Here is a 22898-nt window from a genome sequence, read left to right as displayed (position 1 = left end):
TCTGCTTATACCATCACAGGCCAACTATGGGGTAGGCACAATGATAGGACTGATGAATTTCCAACTCTGACATCTTTAAAAAGTCATAAATTTACCATGCTTCCTGGTATCAGCATTAGACTAGTTTCAAGCAATAGCACAAATAGGTGTTACTCTTCAATTTGTTTGTTTCCTATGTAAATGATCCACCATTATTTGCATTAGTTCTTTGTTTGTTGCCTATTTACAGATACTCCGTCAGGGATAGTGGGCAGTTATAAACCTGGAATTTCAAAAAGCTGACATTTGAGCCTGATCTCCTACTATATGAAGCGTAAACTGATACTTCTGGAATGGCTAAAACATTCTCTATAATTTTTCTAGAATGTTTTACTTCCCTTATCCATTTGCCCAACTTCTTTCTCTACCTTTGGCCCAAAATCATTTCTTATAAGCAGTCTTCCAAGATTCTCCCAGTCCTTATTTTTGCATAGTATTTTGGTTACACATAAATTATAACTCACCTCCAGTAATAGAGCCTCCTATATTTTCCTATAAATCTCTGCCAGTTCCATATGGGGCTTTCCACTCCTCAGACACAGAACCATGCTTCTCAGACTTGGACTCCCTGGATTCATGAAATGTCAAGGCACTCACTCAGACAATTTCTTTTTCTTTTTCTTTTTTTCTTTTCTTTTTTTTTTTTTTTTTTTTTGAGACTGAGTCTCGCTCTGTTCCCCAGGCTGGAGTGCAGCAGCAGCATGATCTTGCTCACTGCAACCTCCGCCTCCTGGTTGCAAGCAATTCTCCCACCTCAGCCACCTGACTAGCTGGGGTTATAGGTGCATGCCACCATGCCCAGTTAATTTTTGTATTTTTAGTAGAGACGGGGGTTTGCCATGTTGGCCAGGCTTGTCTTGAACTCCTGGCCTCAAGTGATCTGCCTGCTTCGGCCTCCCAAAGTGCTGGGATTCCAGGTGTGAGCCACCATGCCTGGCCGATCAGACAGCTTTCCTTCCTTCTAGCCTTCTATACTCTTCCCTTCTTTTTCCTCTCTAGTTTTCTTTCTCGCTAAGTGTGACGTTAGCTGAGGGCACATTTTTCTTAGGTCTTGCTTTCTTGTGGCTTGTAAATTCAAGCTCATACATCATTTTCATATTAGGAATTGTACTGGTTTTTAGGAAGAGAGACTTAGGAAAACAAAAATAACAATCGCATAGGACACACTTCTTCTAAATTCTAAAGGTCTTATAATTATGTCCATTTTTCTTTTCTTCCTGCCAGTTGTGTTGAGATAGGCTCCTGGCATAGGATTTAATTTCTAAGAGTGGGGATTACCAAACTCCCTGTTGATATCCTGACTTGACTTTGGGAGAGGTAATGTAAGACCTCCACTTTTGAAGGCCTCATTTTTCTCCTCTTGTCTTACTGATGCAATCAATGATGCTCTCCTTGTTGCTAATGATGAATTCTATTTTTGAAAAACATTCAAGTTCTACTCAGCCTCTACATCAAATTGGGAGATTCACATCTGAGCATTTCTTCATTCCTCTTTAACATGTGTAATTTTGAAGAGGAAGGATCAGGAGTTTTTGTGTTTAGATTTTATGTATTTTGTATTTTGTTATTATATTGTATACAATAGGTTTACTGTATATTTACTCAATAATGTTATTTGGATGTACTAATTTTCCACAAAAGATGTATGTGAAATGATATCCAGGTTTTCTCTTATTTCTGTGAAAATACTTTGCCTTGAAAAACAATATAATACATAACTGATAAATACGGTAATATGATAGAACTTGGAAAATGAGCAAGAGCTCTCTGTAGGGTATATATGTGATGGCTACAGTGGTGGTATTAAGAAAGAAAAGGTACTTGCAATGATTCTTAGCTCACCATGAAGAATTAGAGTAAATTCAGGTTTGTTTTTTATACTCAGAAAATTCCAGGACACTAAATAAACCATAGTCAAGCATTAACTGGTTTTTAGGGAAACTGTTCATGCCATTGGGTTGCTTACTAAAGATTCAAAAGTAAATCCTATGCACTAAGTTTAACTCAGGGCAGGTACTCAATATGTTTCTTGATAGACTAAAACTAAAATATCTAAGGACGATATTAGGAATATGAATATACCTATAGAATGTTATGCTGTATACTAATACCCAGCATCTAATGAAAAAATGATAAAGTAATATTCACAAAAGGAGTGGGGTTAATTAGGGAAGGATGATTATACCCAAATCTGATTTTTGTATTAAATCAGTTTCCAATTCTTTCCTCACTGGAGATGAAGAACAGCTGTCCTTCTTTAAAGGATCTATTAAAGATGTCCTTCTTTAATAGATCATCATATTTCAAACACAATTCTCAGAGCACCCCTTAGTCTCCTCTTTGCCAAGCTAAACAATACCACTTTCTTCAACTTTTCCTGTGAGACCTATTTACCCTTGAATCATAGAGCACACACTTGAAGAATATTGTCTTTCATAATCTCCAGCTTAAGCCTGCTAATTTGAGGCAAAATTTTTAAAAAATATATTTTGGCAACTATTATGCCTTAGTAATTAATCCACTCTCAAGAAAATAATACTTGCACCATGGATACATATAAAAGACAGTTTAACTTGAAAGATGTCTACTTAAATCTCTTGTTCCAGACACATCCTTAAAATATGATTAGATAATAAGGGTTAAGTTGACTTGTTCATCACAGTTGCCTTTATGGGTCTTAGTAATAGTCATAAGCAAATGTACCATGTGGTGATCCATATGGGGTAACAATGGAAATAGGTCAGCCAATCAACTGACTTTCTTAACTTAGAAGCTGATTTCTACCACAAGGCTTGAATCTGAGCCGCCTGATGCTATTCTTTAAGGGAGCATAGCCCAACCTAGAGACAGGAAGTAGGTTTTATTCCATCTGCCAAGTGGATTCCTTGACTATTTTGATGAGATGAAATGTTTTCTGAGGCTGCTTCCATGCTTAGCAGGAAAGCAAATCATCATTGATTAACAGTGTCTGCCATGCACATGGCCAAAGAAAATGACATATAAAATACCTGTTTGTCACATTCAAATAGCAAAAGGACACTATTGTGAAGCATAAGCCTGAATTCTGGATCATTCCAACATAACTTGATGATCTTAAGAAGCTTATTTTAACTTTTTGAACCTCAGGTGCAATAAAATGGAAATATTATTTTAACTTCCTGAAAGCAGTGTGCAGAACTAGAAGTCTTGAAATTACTTAAAGCGCCAAAACACATGATTCTATGTGTCATTGAAGAACATTGCTGACTCAGGTTTCATCAACTCAACCAAGAGACTTACAGCTGGCATTTTGCCATCATATAGTCTTCTTGGCTGAAAGTGACTATTTCCATTATTGAATCCAATAATTTCTTCCTGGCCCAACTAAATCTAAAGTTACATACTAAAATATCAAAAACAGTAAAACAAGGTGGGAAAGAAAAATTACTTGTACAATTGCCATTTGATTACTACACTCAATTTTGGTGGTTGTCAAAAACAATATCTAATTTACAGTATTTTATATTTAAGCATCTGGCAGTTTGATTAATTTGATTAATTAATTTATTAGAATTCTGTCAAGTCTGCTGCACCATAACTCACATAAAGAACTAAACAATAGAAAATAACTTTAAAAACAATTAAGGATGTCATGATTTGAGGTTTAATATAATTAAGTTCTCACCTGGAAAAGGCAAAATAAGGTGAAATTAGAAAACGAAGAGGCAAAAAAGTAGATTTTCAAGCTAAACACACATTGCAAAGATATTTAACAGATGTTTTATTTTAAGGCATTAGGTTTTATATATATTCTGAAGGATGCTGTAATAGATAACTGATTTCGTTAAAGGAGTATATGTTGGGAAATGCTTTCTTATATTTTGGGGCTGGTCTTTGATTTCCAGTTAAAAATTAGGCTGCTGGAACTTTTGGATACTGCTTTCTGTTGGGCACTCAAGTGTGCTAAGTCCAGCAGGACCCTCATGGAGAAAGTCTGCTAAACAAATGGGTCATATCCTTGGGTGAAACATTTTCCTCTAGGGGAGGGAAATCAATCTATTTGCTGCACTAGTTGTTATGCAATCTGCTATCTGGACATCATACCGCTAATATGTTGGAAACAACTCTCAACTGACAGCTTTCCGAACTAGTTTTTCTAGCTATCCAGCTGATGAGCTTCCAGCCACACCACATTTTCCTGACCTCTGCAATTTTGCAAGCAGGGGCCTAGTGAAGTAATCACCTGACCTCAGCAAAACCATTATATAAAGGGAATTTCGTTAACATTGTTGTCAGCGCAGCTGGATGGACTAACTGCTTTCCTTTGCAGATTTGAAGTCTGTGAATTCCAGCGGCTTGATATGGTGTTCCTGGGTTCTTGCTGGCATGTGGCTGTGTCTGCCTCATGCTTCTTTCTTAGGTGGTTGAGAAAACTTCCCATTTCTGAAAAAATTCAGAAGCATGCACAAAAAGTTTCCATGTGGCCTCTTCCATGACAAGGGATTGCAAGATTAACCTATCATTTCAAAATTAAGGTAGGAGAGTATGCAAGGGGAACAAAATTCACAATTCTTCTTGAGTGCCCATTTCAGGTGTAAATGCTTGTTAGGTCTATTTGAGCACTTGAATAGAGATTGCATACATTGACAAATTTTATTTTTGCCTGCATAGATGGTTTATTCTGAGGCAAGATTTTCATCAAGAAGAGTATGATCTTCTCAGAGACTTTGCGGTGTTTTTTTTTGAGACGTAGTTTCGCTCTTGTGGCCCAGCTAGAGTGTAATGGCACGATCTCGGCTCACTGCAACCTCCGCCTCCTGGATTCAAGCGATCCTCCTGCCTCAGCCTCCTGAGTAGCTGGGATTACAGGGGCCCGCTACCACATCTGGCTAATTTTTGTATTTTCAGTAGAGACGGGGTTTCACCATGTTGGCCGGGCTGGTCTCGAACTGCTGACCTCAGGTGATCTGCCTGCCTTGGTCTCCCGAAGTGCTGGGACTACAGGCGTGAGCCACCACGCCCAGCCGAGACTTTGTGTTTTGAATGATCTCACATTTATCTTGAAATATCTTTTATATTGGTTGAGCACTTCCCAGACACAGGAGTGGGAAAGGGAATATACGCTGGGGAGGCCAAAGCAACTCCATCTTGGATGTCCATCTGCCATGTTGGCTTCTCATTAACCCCTGTTCCGAAAAGTCCTCTAAGATTTCCAGTTTATCTGTTGTTCCTTTTGTAAAACCAGGTACTTACCATAAATCCTACCCTTAGGCCAAACAACCTTGATATTATCATACTTCAATTGTCCTATGCATCCCTTCTGAATCACCCTTCCCCTATGGTGTATAAGTCCTGGATCTGGGGAATAATTGTAGACGGTTCCACCCTTTTGTCTCACCATCGCCTGAGACACAGACATGGCTTCTGTTAGTAAGTCTGTATTAAATGTTTCTTTCTGAGACATGTCAGCCTCTGTCTTCAGTCTGTCAGTTTCCTTGGACTTTGGGGGTAGGTTTTTATTGACCTGACCATCACAGAACACACACAAACTGAAGGCAGATGAAGAAAGGTCCAGAGACCCCAAGGTTTTAGAAAGAGTAAAAACAGACTCAAATTTACTCTGGTTTATTGGGAGGTGAGGGAGGGGAAGTGAGATCCTAGACTGATGGCATGGTACAATCAAACTTATACATACTTGACATTAGTGTTTGTGTTCTCTTATCATCCCCTTGTGCCTCATCTAAACTCCAAAGTCCCAGCTGTTTTCCTTTTTTCAGTATCCTACTCAGGCCAGGCATGCTTTCTTATGGCTGCAGATGAACAAACAACTTCACTTTCACCCCAGATCCAATTTTCCATCCCTTCAGTTCTGACTTGCAGATAGATTTTACAATATGAGAAGATCTGATTAATGAATAACCTGTAAACAGATGCCTAGCTATCAGTGACCTAGAATTATAGATCTCAATGAGATGTATATCTCTAAATAAAAAATCGGTAGAGACGGAGATACCTTAATAGAAATAAACAATGGGTGACACAATCAGTCTCTGGTGCTATAGGGTGGAGGAGATGATTGGCCAGAAATATTATCCTGATGTTCCTCAAATCAATATACAAGTGTCTATAAAATTACAAAGCACTGTGCAGTGTTGATCAACAAATTCCATGTACAGCAATCAAGGAGTGCCCCTTAAGATGGAAAGAAATAGGTTTTGCATCTAATAAATGGAATCTGCTGTTTATCATAATCGGACATGAAGTGAAACAAACAGAAACAGATACATGAGAAACAAAGAGGCTCTCACAGCCTGCTTGATGGCATGCGTTGGTGTCAGAGGACAGTGTAGCCATTCAGTGCCAACATGGGGAAGTGAGGCTTGACCCCCTATCCACCACCCTTGTGTGGTTCTGAATCATATGGGCCACTGTGCAGAATTACTACCAGTACCAATGTGACTACATTTTAACTGCATTTGAAAGAATCCTCAAACCCAGAAATGTTTTACAGCCAAACAATTGTTCTCTGTATCCACTTCAAGTCATGACAACCTGTGAGCTCAGGGACTTTGAGGCACACACCTGGCCAAAGAATCCTTCTCAAAGAGTCAAGAGACTTTCTGCAGGGTTGTAGGTCAGTACTGGGAAATAATGTCCCTCTCGTTTTTCATCTTGACTTTAAAAAAAAAAGGGGTTAGCAGAGCTAGTATGTCTTTTTCCACACAGCAGAAGATACATTTTTCATACAACTTATATTTGGTTTCAGTACTGAAAGCCAGAAGCCTTGAGCTCTCTCATCCCACAACCACACTAAATGAAGTGTCTTGAATGTTATTTTTCATATATGTAATGTTTCAATGAAGTAATGTGCATGAGTTGCACTGATCCATGGACCTATCTGTGGTTATTTGCTTCCACAGCCATTCCAAGGTAAGTCTCTGTGAAATAGTTTCAGCCTCTTTGCAATCCTGGCCTGGGTTGAAGTCATCTTAATATTTGGTCCTTCACACAGCTTATTTTATTAATTGCTATTAACAAGTGTAGATGTACTCTACATCTTTGTGTTAAACTCTTCAGCTAAGCAAATAAGAACATTTGCTGGATGCCCACTGTGAATAAAGCACGCCATTGGAAATTGTGAATTTGTAGACAAAACATTAAAAATAACAAGAACGAAAAAACCCCACACTGCTCTCCTGGTTCTAAAATTGAAATGGAGGAGAGATGCTATAGGTGAAGATCCTACTTCAGATCGTAATCAAAGCTCTAATAAAAACTCATCCTCTGAAAGTTGATTCCTCTACTGACTGAGATTGAGACTTTCTCTTGGCTCATTCACTGCTTTGCAGTTACAGTGCGTGCAAGTTTCTCTGCTCACTTCTCACATATAATACATTTTGATGAGACATAAAACCATATTCACTGGACTGATAATTATTGGTCTGTGCCTGCTACCTTTCCACTTATATGGTGATTTCTGAGAGCAGGAATCTAGCACTAACACCTTCTGGTATTCCTTACTATTGGCACAAGGCTCCACCCAAAGGATTCAATAATGCTGTTTGTCAAAATGCTACAAGACAGACACTTTTCAGATGTAAGATCTGAATTTAAATGGTGCCTTATTGATGAGTCCTCCCTGGGATATCTGTCTGAAATATTGCCCATCCTGTTAGTCTACTCTTAAACATCTCAGTTATTTCCTTCACAATACCTCTTTTGTAACCATTCATGTGCTTCTTTATTTTCTGTTCAACCTACTAGATTAAAATCTGCATAAGAATAGGGACTTTACTGGTTTCATTCCCTACTGTACCACCAGAGTTTAGCTAATTTTCCAGGGCATTAAAAAAATCAATAAAAATTTTGAATGAATTAATAATATTATGTACTTGGATTATCAAGATGATGAAGTTGATGGTGATAGAAGTAAACCTTTTCAAAACATCTCTTACATGTAATACATTAACTATAAATGAGCTTCTGGTCCCTATTATTTAAAGGCAAAAGTTTGCTAGAAACAATTAGTGTATTTAAAGAAGGTAGAAAAGTATGTAGTTATTGATGAGTATATATACAAAGATAATGTTGACTAGGGGTTATTGATCATTAAGTTCCATGGAAAAAACACTGATCCAGTCTGTATAGGCTCGGGGCAATTGGCATTGGCCTGGAGTCAAGGTATCTAGGAGTGTCCCATTTAAAAATGGCGAAAAAAAAAAACTGATACAAGGAGCAGCTCTTTCAAGACCAATTGCCTTCATTTTGGTTTTTGTAGCCCATCAACCATCTTCACATTAGAAATACCTCTCCTTTTTTCCCCGAATACATTTGATAGACATAATTGTTTTTCTTTCATGCATGTTCTATACTTGCTGCCAGTTAAATAGCTACACATGTGGGTTTCTTGCCAAAATGGTCCCATTATTAAATCCTAACTGTGTAACCAAGCACTATGACCCATATATTTGGCAATAGTCTGGAGCTTTTCATTTCTATCTATGGCAAATTGAGGTCAAAGGAAAAGACCTGGAAATTTCATCAACGAAGCACACATATTCTTTCGTTTATTTCCTTGGTTGTGTATGCATATGCTCACCAAGGATTTGACAGTATTTTTGGAGTAGCATAGAAAAAAAATCAAACAGAAATCTTAAGGTCATATATACATGGCCATTTTCATTACTCGTTTGTTATCAACATGACCTCAAGAAGAGCCAATGGGCTGAGTTATTGATTGCCTATTGTCATCAAAAGTAATCAATTAATCAAGATTAGACATTTAGGGGGCTTTTAGGATGAAATGAAATATAAGAAATTTTTCTAGAATCCAAGGAACTCACAAATCATGGGCTAGGGAAGCTTTCTCGACCAATCAATACCATGGAATCTATAATCATAGGGCAGGAAGCAACATCAGAAATCATTGTAATCAAATGCCTCACTTTATGGCAATGCAAATTAAAGCCCAGAAAATGCAGGTGAGTTGTTCAAGGTTATTACATGTGCCAATAGCAGAGTCAGAGCCAGGGCTCTTGACTCCCTACCAGTTAACAAGTTAAAATAAATTAATTGACATCAGCTGAACATAGTATAGGAACTGGGACAGCATCTTGGGGAGGACAAAAATGCTCAAGGGCTGCCCAATAGAAACTAAGAGAAAGAAATTATAATAACAGCCACCATTTATTGAGGAGCTATTATGTACAAAGCACATCACTTGGCATTTTATAAAATGATCCCTAATACTCACAACAGCCCTGCAAGGTAGATATTACTCATCTTATTTTCCAAATGAAAAAACTGATTCAGTGAAGTTAATGAAGTAGCCAAAGGTCACAGAGTTAGAAACAAGATTCACACTGAGCTATGCCAAACCGAAGCTCATGCTCTTTCTGCTAAATCAAATTTTCTTGAGGGAATACTGATGATAGAGCCATGTTTAGTCTGACCAGATAGCTCAACTAATGGAAGCATATGAGGAATATGTTCAAATAATCTAACTGGACATGATCATGGAATACTTTTCATCCTGGACTAATGAGTTAGGACTTTCATAGGAATTTACTGAGTCACATTTGAAAATTGGTGCTTTGGGAAGGAAATTCATGTAGTGAAGGCTGTATAATCAATTAGTTGGATGATTGATAAGGACATGAATACCAGTAGTAAGGGTTTGATTTTTTTGTGTTTCTTTTTCCCTTGTTTCCTCAAAACACTCAGAACTATTCTGGCAGGAGGATTTGAAAAGTGATCTCAAGTCCTCAGAGGCATTTTTCCTTCCTGCACAGCCAGCATTGATTTTCAGCATGTACTTACTTCCAGCAACTGTTTTGATTGGATACACATCTGTTCTGATAAAAGTACCCATGCCACAGCAGATGTTTCAGTTTTGCATATGACTCCCGTGTATATATAAAATAAATCCAAGCCATCCTTCAAAGGTGCAGCCCTATTTCATCATGTGTTTCTCTGAGTACCTCATGATTCAACGTCTTCATTACTAAGTCTTTATTATATGTTAATGTAATATATTAGTATGGCACAGGACCCTGAAATTTTAAATTTTAGTCAGAAACCCTCCCATAGGTAGAATAAAGGTATCCTTCAAAATGAGAGATGAAGAGACAGAGAGAGATTGACTAAGTGAACGTAAAGTTCTATCATTTCTTCTTGTGAATCAAGATTGCTGTTGGTGGTAGTTTTTCCCAGCACAGCACATAAAGCTGTTCAGCATTTTGCTCATATCAACCTTTCACTCTGGATCTTTCTACCCTTCGTTAACAGGCATCAGTCATTCCTAACCACTAGAGACCTCTTTGTCTTTTTTGCTCTATTTGCAAGAACTCCCTTCTCTCTTTATGCTACCATGGAATTCTACACTTGAACACCTCAGAACAATTACATTTTATGGCTGTTGATTTGATTGCATGCTTTCCCTTTAAACTAGAAATTTCTCATCAATGGAAATTTTGATTTTCAAATTAGGTTTGCTTTTCAACCTACAACAGAATAGGCACTGCTCTATACATGTTTTCATAAGGAAATATGGAAGAAAGGAAAGATTGAAGAATGGAAAGGGATGGAAAAAGAAATCAATGTCTATATGTTGCAGAATTAAATCTGCAAGTAGTTGTGATTGATTTTTTCTGGGACTTATAATTTCTTAATTTGTGGTTGATAAAAAGAGATCAATTGTGTTACCTCAACATGGAGACCAGTTCTATATCTGCCTGTTCTACCAACAAAGAAAAACATCTCCAGAAACATGTGGATTATTGGATACACCAGTCATACATAAATACTGAATTAGTAAGAGTCCTGACTCAAGGAGAATTTGGTCATTGTTTAGGTTAAAACCTGATCACTTTTAGCTATCACACAGTATTTAGCAAAGGACTGGAAACATGTGTCTTGAGGGAAGAGATGATAATTTAGTCATTATATTGTTTAATCTCTGGGCCTAGCACAGTGTCTGGATCATGGAAATGTGGTTTGGTTTGGTTTGGTTTGGTTTGGTTTGGTTTTTTGAGACAGGGTCCTTTTCTGCCACTCAGGCTGGAGTGCGGTATCATGAACATGGCTCACGGCAGCCTCGACCTCCTGGGCTCAAGTGATCTCTCCACCCCAGCTTCCTGAGTAGTAGCTGGGACTGCAGGTGTGCACCACCATGCCCAGCTAATTTTTTAAATTTTTTGTGGAGATGGGTGTCTCAATATGTTGCCCAGGCTGTTCTGAAACTCTTGGGCTCAAGTGATCCTCCTACCTCAGCCTCCCAAAATGCTGGCATTACAGGTATGAGACGCCATGCCCAGCTTGAATCTTTTAAATCAACATTTGGGTGAATATTAAAATGATGTTACATATTTTATGCTTATTGACTGGTTTCTGGTTTTGTTACCAAGTAGTTCTGTAATCTCTGCAAGCCCGTTTCCTCATCTGTGAAGAAGAATGAATATATGTCTACCCGCTTTTTTTATCCTGAAGATTATCAGGGTAGTACACACACACACACACATAAATGCTAACATGCTTAAGAAATGTGAGATACTATTAATGCACTGAAGTAAATAAACTGATTCTCCCTGTAAAGAATAGCAATTTTCAGTGTACATAATAAGAAAGAATTGTTGGTAAATATTACGTAATTTGAGGCTGAGGGAAATCTACCTTTTTCTCAGTTTTGCCTCTCGAGCTATTCTTTTCATGCTTTATCATTTTTAATAACTCAGTTAAAAGTTGTCTTTTTAGAATGCCTTCTTATGGTGTTATGATCTGGCCTCACTTCACAAATACTAATTGAAAGAGCCAAGATACGGTTACAGGAGGTCCAGATGAATGGAGATGTGTCACTAGCACAACAGAGTTGACTTTCTCCATGGGAATCTATCCCTGAAACAAAGGGACTGTCACTTCAATGACCTGTGAGCCTCAGTTAGTCACTAAGCAGACATATTTGAGAAACATGCCTTATCAATTACTTCAGGAAATAAGTATTTTTAAAAAATGAACATTTATTAACTTATATCTGATTGGATGCAGTACTTTAAAATTTATCATCAGAAAGCTACCCTGCGACTGTTGGTTTATTCATTTGGTTTAGCATAGCTCTAAAGAAGATAAAGTTGTGGGTTAAGTTCCTGAACAAATACCTTCACATTTTCTCAAGAAGCAAGACATTCTTTCTGTGTATATCTGATATTAATCAAAGGAGAAACCAGGATGAGAATAAGAATGGTTATGGAAAACCAGTTGCCGCTTGGAGAGGGAATGGGGAAAAAAATCTTCTCTTAAGTTCTTCCTTTGTTCCAGGCACTAGCCTTGGTGATATATCTACATTCTTTCATTTAATCCCTTTAGGGGCGAAATCTGAATCTTCATACTACAGAGTGGAAAATCCGGGCTTAGTGAGCCCAATTAACTTGCCTAAGGTAACTCATCTGCTAAGTGCCAGAGCAGATATGGAAACAAGTTGTATCGGACACTTGCTATAGTAATACAGTGTTACAGCTTACGCAGGACATTTTCCTTTTGCCCCCAGAACTTTTCTCTAGCTTCTCCATCTTTCTTACATCTGTAATGGACTGACCTCTAATGGACTACATTAAGGGACTCCCACAGCATCTGGCTTTCATGTCAGTATAAGCCTCAGGAAGACAAGGGAAAAAGGGAGACAGGAGGTGAAGGGTGGGTATTTATTACCTGCCTCTTTTCCTGTAATGTCTCCTTGGGACAGCTATGTTCTTCAATGGAAGATCACTGCTTTTCTGAGGGTGGCCTGTTTACTGTGACACTGTCCTTGTGGATCCTGGTAACTTCTTCCTCTTGTTGCCCTTCAGGCATAGGGCTGATAATAACAGCTGTTTGACAGCTAATCCCAGGTTCCTCCACTGCTTACACTTCCTCTATACCAGCCCACATCTTGGTAATTAGATCCTCCTGGAATTATTCTAAATTGTATCCTTCATTCCTTTTCTACTGGGACCCTGACTGATAAGGTGTATCTGGAATGTCCTCCTTGTATACAAAAGTTGCATAAAAATAAAATGGCAAAGTAGATACTTTGTCCCAAATTCACAGAGCCACAATTTTGTTGCTAAATCTACATATTTTGAAATGAATCAAAGTTTAAAACTGGTTGTGACTTAGGAAATCATAAGGAAGAATGACTGCTCTCCTAGAATGGTGTTCCGCAGACAAGAAGCATGCTGTGACTTTTAATCATGAAAAATGCATTCACTGCAGAAATTCAACACTAACTCCATGAAGTTTATGTAGAGAATGTTTTCAGTCAACAAAACATGTCAGAGCAGTGAGTAAAGTTTTAGAGGAAAGGCAGAGTTTGGGGATGCTAGGGGAAATACAAATTTAGGATCATACATTTTAAAATGTCAGTCTCAGACTGCAACAAATAAACGTATCCTTCAGGAGTTTACAATGAAGTAGGAAAATCATTTAAATTAATGTTAAATGTTTGTGATAATTACTTGCCCTGTAATAAAATCAAGTTCTTAAGAAACTCATTGAAAACTTTTTGTTGTTGGTTAAAAAAAAGAAAAAAAACTTCTTAGCACAAACTATATGTTTCTTGGTGAAAAATGAAGGAATAAGGAGAAATGGTTCTTGGATAAGCTTATTTTTTCTTGTTTGTTTCTTATTTTCTCTTTATTAAAAAAAGGCTCCAGATAAAGGCAAAAGGATTAAGTAAAAATTATGAGAGCTTATTTGAAATACAATTATTAGTTTCAGGGCACCCCCATTAAGCAAAAAAAAAAAAAAACAAAAACAAAAACGTGGTTTTAAGATACACAGATTGCAATTCTAATTCACTTATTAAGGAATACGTATTTCTTTCCCTTTGAGGATATAGACAAAGTCACATGCAGAGCTCCTTAAAGTTAAGAAGGAAAAATTTCTTTTCTTAGATTCATGTCAAGAAAGGTAATCATGTTTTTATACTTCTTAGAAATGGAACCACATGCTTTAGAGTCAGCCTGTTAGCGATACATGGCACCAAAGTATGTTACAGCAGCAAATCTACACGTATTTGCAGCAACCTCAGTTCGTACCTCCACAGAAGAAAGAATTGACTGAGTCAGAGTGGGAGATCAAGGCAAGTTTTAGAGCAGGAGTAGAAGCTTATTAAAAAGCTTTAGAGCAGGAATGAAAGGAAGTAAAGTACACTTGGAAGCATGCCATGTTGATTCCTCAAGAGGTCAAGTGCACTGTTTGACCTTTGACTTGGAGTTTTATACGTTGGCATACTTTCAGGGTCTTGCATCTCTTCTCCCCTGATTCATCCCTTGAGGTGGGCTGTCCACATGCACAGTGGCCAGCTGGCACATGGGAGGTGAGCATGCGCAGTATGTTTACTGGAGTTGTACATGCTGACTTGTGGTGTTCTTCCCTTACCAGTTGAATGTCCTTACAAGGTCATACATTAGTTAAACTCTGCCATTTTGCCTCTTAATGCACATGCTTGAGCCCACGTGCCCAACTCCTGAGATCTTATCAAGAAGCTTCTGATCATCAGTTTCAGGTTTTTCTACCTAATGGGAAACTGGCTTTCCCTGGAGCTGGTTGCAACCAATTATAATTTTGGCGAGGCAGTTAACAACTGCCTCACCATCACCTGATGGTCACCTGACATTCCTGGTGTGGGGGCTAAGGGATTCCTCTCCTGCCCTGCTCATGTCTGACTAGCTAACTACTGAAACAAGGCTACCTGAATTGGAATCCTGATTCTGTCCCTTATTGGTTGGTTGACCTTGAATAAATTACAGAAACTCTGTGACTCAGTTTCTTTTCTGTATAATGGGTATGACACCATTAGTGAAAACTCCATAGCCCTGATGTGAGGATTAAATACAGTTACATGTATAAAGCATGTTACACAATTCTGGCACAAAGTAAGTACAAAATAAGTGTTAGCTAACATAGTTATCAAAGAGGGTGACCTCACTGGATTACGCTGTCTATTATCATCTTTTAGTAGAAAGAACTCTCCAGCTAGGTCTCTTGCCATTTTCTGTTCCATCCTGGCAGAAAAGTGCAGCTACACCTGCCCTGTCCCATATCCTCAGATGATTGGCCACCTAAGGTCTTCAGCTGCTTGAGGGCACTAACAATGTCTTTCTCATGTTGTTTATCCTTGTGTTTGACCTGAAATGAAGGATCACAAATAAGCCTGCATTAATAAGCCTCCTAAAATGTCAAGCTAGCCTTTTATGTGTTTCTCCATTGGCTAGTTTGCCAGAATTTTGCTATCACAAATTATTTGGTGAGTGTCATCAATTTCTTTGACCTAAACAAACAAACAAACAAAAAACACGAAGAAACTGGAGATGAAAAATATAAAGGATAAATAACATGATAAGGAAGAGGAATGGCATAGACAGTTCTAGCCCTTCAGTTACTCCCACTAGAATCATTTTTATGCATATGAGATGCACATGAACCAGAAGGTACTGGTTCTTCAAAACCAGCCTGTGCGGGACTGCATTTGGGTGAGCTGACATCAGGCAGGTTGGGCTTTTGCTAAATTCCCTTTCTTAAAAAGCAGATATTTCCCTGTTCACAGGTTTAACTGTTGTATGGATCCTTCCACAAACTGGGTTTCAAAGTTAGAGGAGAGAATAGTGCATGAGATGCTTACCCTGCCTCTTGGACTAAATAGAGTGACTGTTGTTTATCCTCTCTTGAGGTGCGACTCTGTATTGTGAGATGCAGCAAATATTGCATTACAAATTTGAGAGATTGCTGTGAATTGCTAATGTTGTATCCATCCCATACTTGGTGACTTTGCAAGGGTCTTATTTGCTCCCCACTTCCTGAGGAGGTAGCTGTGTTGCAGTGATTTTGTCCATCCAACTTAGCACTAGCCTGCAAGGTCTCTTGTGACATGAATAATGTCCCGGATAATCCAAACCACTGCAAGGCCCCACAATCAGCAGAGCATTTGTGGTCTTGGGGCTGGGCCTGAGTTCCGCCTGGGACTTAACTATGTAAATAAATGCTGGAAATGAGATTCAGAGAGCTTAATACTGCATTGGAAGAAAGGCTGGAGCCAGCGTAAGCTCCAGACAAGCTTTCACTCAGAACTGCAATAAAATTTGACCATTTCAACTTTTATTTCTCATTATTTGTCAGAAACGTGAAACAGTTTACTAAGAAAAAAGAAAACAAAGGAAAAGAGATGAGAAAAGACTAGTCCATATCCTTTCTGAAATCCTGTTCAGAGGATTTGCTGCAAAGGCGTTCCAGCTTCAAATAAGACTGATTAAAATAAAATTACTCAGTCTTCTGACCCATAGCAAATTTCATGAGCTGCAATTTGTCTAGCAGTTGAGCTGTGAGTACAATCTGATTGGCTATAATTTAAGTTTATAGTTCCTACTTTTTTTTTTCTCAAACACAGTAGAATCCAGTGATCCTGAAATAAAGAATTAGAAGGGAAAATGAAGGATTTAGTATAAGCTAAGAAGAAATGGAAAGAAAAAAATTAAAAATATGATAATACTGTTTGCTTTTCTAAAAGCTTGAATTTGCAATATCTCTGGAGCTTTGCAAGAGAAAAATGTCTTCGCATTTGCATTTATACATTCCATCCTAAACTACCTAGCTGTTTTTGTCTTGCTAGATTGCCCTCATTTTTTTTTCTTTCTATAGTGTTTGTTTTCCTTCTCTTTGTTTCCATCTCTGATCTCTAGGTCTGTAAGTCATGAGAGTTTCCTATAATGAAAATGCTGAAAATCCACAGAGCTAAGAATCTGCAACGTAACACCAAGGGAAACTGGCTCTTGCTTTCCAGGATCTGCCACTTTCACCTCTTTGCAGAATTATCAGAACTCTTAGTGACAATGTAGTATCTTTCAAAGCCTGGAAAGGTACATTAAACCACCCTGGCCGGAGGAAATTGTGGTAAATGCCTTTTTTTTTTTTTTTTTTTGAGACGGAGTCTCGCTCTGTCGCCCAGGCTGGAGTGCGGTGGCGTGATCTGGGCTCACTGCAAGCTCCGCCTCCCGGGTTTACGCCATTCTCCTGCCTCAGCCTCCCGAGTAGCTGGGACTACAGGCACCTGCCACCACGCCCGGCTAATATTTTGTATTTTTAATAGAGACATGGTTTCACCGTGTTAGCCAGGATGGTCTCCATCTCCTGACCTCGTGATCCACCTACCTCGGCCTCACAAAGTGCTGGGATTATGGGCGTGAGCCACCACGCCCGGCAGGCAAATGCCTTTGACTTCATGTTGTCATCCAAGATGTTGGAACATCCAGAAAGAGAAATCCATGCTAAAGCAAAGAGAAATATCAGCTAACACGTAGTTGTTTAATTTTCTCTTTTCCAAGCAAAACCACAGACTTGACAAATAGAGTGAGCCCTCTTTGGCCTTAGAACATCAGTCCTGCCACTCTGTCTCTGAGATGAGTTAGAGTAAGGTATCTGGTACAGGAGGTAGAGCAGAGAGACAATTTGGAATATAGGTGGGTGTTTTGATTTCTCAGTAATGCATCACTGTGACTGCAGAGGAATTATATACAGTTTTAGCAACAGAATTTCCACAATTCTTTATAAGGTATGGAGACATTCTCACTCTTCTCTTCTCTTACCAGACCTTACTTCCTAGCAATGTGGGCCCAAAGGGCTTCCTTAGTTGTAGTGGCTAACAGCAGTTGGATGTGGGCACCAGCTCAGTTATGCTGACCTCCTCCGGATACTGCAATGTGGTGAGTTCTTATAAGGGGGGAATTGGCAAGGCCTTCCTTGTGTCTCAGGTAGAGACATTTGTGACATTTCTTCTGACAAGTACAGGCTTTTAAAGAAACAACTCCAGTTTTATTTTATCACCGTAGAAGTATATAATACATAGTAGATGCTTAGTTACAGTCTGTAGCAAGGTGAATAAGAAAGCAGAGGCTCTGTACTGTAGATTGTGTGTCTCTCAATAGGGAGAGTCTCAAATTGGTCGACATACTTTTCATTGCCAGGGAGACTTAACAGACACCAGATAGCCTGCTTCCAGGACTTCTTTAAACCATCTATTTTTAGGAAAACAAAGTCTTGAGCTAGTCTGCCAGGACAATGGAGTTAGGAATTTCTTCCTCTTCACCTTTGCTTTCTAAATTAAGAGTCTGGTTCTATGGAAAGAAAACAGACTTTGAGTTTACTGTGAGCTAGGTCTGAATATTGGCTGTACAAGTTGCGTGTTAACTTGGACAAATTGCTTTGCATCTCTGAGGCTTAGTTTTCTTTTCTACAAAATGAGAATAATAAAATCTACCTTGCAAGAATGTTAGGAGGATTAAATAAAATGAGGTATCTAAAACTCTTGGTACCTAGTAGGATCTTAATAAGTAGCATGGTTATGTTAGAAACTTAGATGAAGAACACTTAGTACTTTTCTGCAGAAATCCCTCTCCTAATTCACTTCTTCTCATATATTGCTTAAGGCCACCTTTGTTAAAAAAGGAGAAATTTTATTGAACTACCAATGCTTATTCCAGAATATACAATCATGAGAGAGTCTAAAATGAGAATCAACCATTCTTATGTGTTCAGGATTGCCGTAGAGTCCCATTAATTTAATATTCAGGGGAACATGGAAAATTGATTCCAACTGCAAGTCATTTAACTTTTTTATTATGAAAAGATTCAAACCTATGCACAGGTAGATAATGAACCCTATGTAACCATAAGCCATCTTCAGGTAGTATGGAAACCCAAACCCTGGTAACCTCATAGGATATTGAATTTCCTTCTCAAGTTAGTAAAGATGACCTATGCCCGTATGCTTGTTCTATAGTTGAGAAAACTGAAGTTCATAGAGATTGTGATGTGTTCACAGTCTGTTTCAACCTGAAAGGGAAGTCCAGCCTATGGCCCAGATCTGATGCCCACTGCACAGCATTTTTCTATTCTAACATTCCCTAATGGATAAGGATGGAGAGAAGTGCCAAGAGGAAAATAAATCTGCTAGTTTGGTTAGTATCTCTTTGACTATCCTCTTATTGAAATAATTCAAATTAGTTAATGGATTCTACATAAACAACCTATTTTCTAGAAAATTTTTACTTTGTGTAACCCAAAAGATAATCCAGATTTAAAAGCAGACAGTTTTCATGTTACTTATATGCAAAAATGCAAAGATGAGGTGATACCAGTTCCCCTAATTAGATGATAGTTTGAGCGGAAATTTTTCTCAGTAGTTATTTTCTTTAGTCAACAGGAATGGTAATGTCAGGTAAAAGAATTCCCTACTCCAGATCCCTGTTCATTACAAGGAGATGGATAGCTTTGGGCTGGAGCGCTCGTTTTAGAGTTTTTAAAACCCAAGAGTATTTTGGGTGTTGGGAAGACTGGACACCAGAGGGTGCTAAAGAGCTGCATAATTTATTTCTGGGCCTTTGCCCACCAAGTTTTCTATGGTAACGGGGTCGTCTGGTGTTGAGAGAAGGGGTTGGGTATATTTGGTGTGAGGGGGTGTGTTCCCTGGCTCAAGGCTTTGTTGGTGGTGTACACCCACCTGGAGCCACAGGCCACATTAATGGGCCGCAGTTGGGCCATACTCTTGTTGCTGCTGACTTGACTGTTGGTTTGGTCAATCCCATTGATTGTAAGGAAGTCAGCTGTTAAAAATAGAATCAATGGTGCTACCACCAGCTCACTAGCCATTTACAGGCAGTCATAAATACTGAAAATGACTGCCCAGAGGCTGAGCTTCCAGGCTTCTTTTAGCTTTACTTTGAATTTGCTGCTTCTCGCTATATCAGCAGAAGAGAGGACTTGAAAGAGCTGAAAACAGCCCAAGCTGCTTAAGTCTCTCAAGAAAGGAATTATTAATTAAATGTCAACTCCTGTGCATTAAGCTTCTTTTGAAAAACTTTCCTAAATTCATGAGATTTCAGGTTTGGTGCTTTTGACCTGCTCTGCATTCCCGGTACCCACCCTTCTGCTTCTCAAGAACAGATTACCCGCTTTTTACCTATGAGATCAAGTCCATCTTCTCACTTGAATGTAATTACTGAATGTTTACAATGGTGCTCAGCACCATAGAGAGTGCAAATAATAACAGATTCTGACCTCAAGGACCTAACAATGACGGAAACATAGGAAAACATGCACTGAGCAATAAAGACTCTTTTACAAGCTGCTGGTTTGGTTGGTGTCACAATGTGACACAAAACTTAGTCTATCTTTTTATTACTTGTTAAGTCGAATATGAAATAATAGTTTACAGTTTCTTCAAATAATAGAAATATTTATTTAATCTTTTCATTATATTTTGTCCATTGATCTTTCCCCTTTTGCAACTGATTTATTTTCTTTTTCTCTTTCTATAGGAGCATGAATAAATATGTTTCCTTTGGACATGTCTATTTGCTCCTGGACAATCCCATGGTGTTCAAATTATTGTGGCATTACCATATGCTTATAAATAGCAAACATTTCACAAGAGATGTATATTTTGCAAAGTTTTGAAAGAAATAACCAATTTAAAAAAACTTAGGAGGCTAAATTTTTACAAATTACTCTAATAAATTTCTAAATTTTCTCTATGGTTGAGGGTTTTTTTTTTTTTTTTTTTTTTTTTTTTTTTTTTTTTTTTGGAGACAGATACCCGCTCTGTCGCCCAGGCTAGAGTGCAGTGGCGCGATCTTGGCTCACTGCAAGCTCCACCTCCCAGGTTCATGCCATTCTCCTGCCTCAGCTTCCCGAGTAGCTGGGACTACAGGCGCCCCGCCCCCACCACGCCTAGCTAATTTTTTGTATTTTTAGTAGAGACGGGATTTCACCGTGTTAGCCAGGATGGTCTTGATCTCCTGACCTTGTGATCCACCCGCCTTGGCCTCCCAGAGTGCTGGGATTACAGGCGTGAGCCACTGTGCCCGGCTGTATGGTTGAGTTTTATTTTTTCATTTAAAAAATCAATTTTGATGTCAATTTTGTCATTTTCATTTTCCTAGTACATTGTCATAGTTATTCATATTTCCAACATAATTTTCATAGGATTTGATGAATTTCTTTCTTTTGACTAGTTTAATTAATTAAATCTATGCTGTCTTTCCTTTTGATAATTCTTAAATTTATGTACTATTAGGTTTTAACTCTTTTATTGTTGGACAAATTGGAAGTTCATGTATTTTTTTTCTCTATGCAAAGAACCTCTTTCTGGTTAATTTATCTATCAATTTTAATTTTCAAAAATTTATAATTAATGCTAACACTTTTATTAAACTTATTAGTTTTTTTGTTTAACAATAATTGCACTTTTATGAAATTCTATAGTTTATTTCAAGAGCTTTATTGAGGCATAATTGACAATTTATATTTAAAGTATGCAGTAAGGCATTTGACATGTTGTGACATAAGTATAAGCCTGTGAAGCCATTACCACAGTCGAAATAATAAACATATCTATCCTTCCAAAAACTGCCCTTATGCTTCTATATCCCATTGCATTTCTTTCCTTCTGCTTTTCTCCATACTCTATTGTTTATCTCTAGGTAATCACTGATCCACTTTCTGTCACTTTACATTTCCTAGAACTTCATGGAAGTAGATCATACAGTATGTTCCTCTTTTTGCTTTTTTTCACTCAGTATAATTATTTTGAGATTCATCTATGTTGTGGCATGTATCAGTTATTTATTTCTTATTATTACTGAATAGTATCCTAATGTATGTGTATATTGCAGTTTGTTTATCCATTCATCTGTTGAGGGACATTTATGTTGTTTCTAGTTTGGGTTGTTACAAATAAAGATGCTATGAGCATTCATGTACCCATTATAGACACAAGCTTTCATTTTTCTTGGGTAATTACTTAGAAATAAAATGGCTGAATAATATGTTAAATAATATTTTTTTAACTTTTTAAGTAATTGCCAAAGTTCCAAATGATTGAATTACTAAAAATCACCTGAACAGTGTTCAAGAGTTTCAGTTCCTCCATATACTCATCAACACTTTGTATGCTCATTTTTTTAAACTTTGGCTATTTTAATAAGTGAATAGTATTTCATTGTGGCTTCAATTTGCATGAAATTCTACATTTTTGTGTGCCCTAGATATTCTGTGATTTTGTTGATAATAATTATTAAAGAAAATGAAAAATTCCTAAAGTTAGATGTTTATTCATTCTTATTAGATTATAATTATTATATAATATGCTAAGACTATAATTTGCGATATTATTAATGGGGATGATAATGGTATTAACTTCAGCTGACATGATAAAGTCATGAACCTAAATATGATAATTATATAAATCACTTAGCACAGTGCTAGAAATATAGAATCACATAAGAATGGTTTCTGTGATTGCTATACTTATGTAATACTCTTAAGGGTAAATCTATCTTGCTTATAATGGGGCATTGAAGAGAAAGAACTGAATAATGTGAGAGGAACCCTAAATTGCCAGTCTTGGGATTGGTTATTCTATATTTATTTGTTGATAGATAACCCCAGAATACGTCTCAACAAGACTCTCAACACTATTCCCATTCTCTTGAAAGATTAGCTTCAGTGTTACACGAAGAACCATCTGCCTTGAAGCATCCTAGAGTCCTTGGATTCCATATTTAAATTTCATTTAGAATGATAAAAGAGTCATAAAATAATACTTGCATAAAGGTAATGACAAAAATTGTTATGCAAAGTATCACTTGTTGAGTGTTAAAATATCCAAAACTGAAAATCATAAACCTGTTCATTTAAAAATTACATCTGCTCATTCATTTTGTTATTTGTATTTTTCCAACAGCCAGGACTCCTCAGCATACATATATAAGAGAAGATAAGTATCTAAGGAGGATAATTATTATCTAATAAATAAAATCACAAATTTTGATAACACAACCGATTTTTAGACAATT

This window comes from Pongo pygmaeus, chromosome 17 (assembly GCF_028885625.2).
Source record: "Pongo pygmaeus isolate AG05252 chromosome 17, NHGRI_mPonPyg2-v2.0_pri, whole genome shotgun sequence".
Classification (NCBI taxonomy): Eukaryota; Metazoa; Chordata; class Mammalia; order Primates; family Hominidae; genus Pongo; species Pongo pygmaeus.
The sequence above is the reverse complement of the archived record's forward strand: the minus strand, read 5'-3'. Positions refer to the sequence as shown.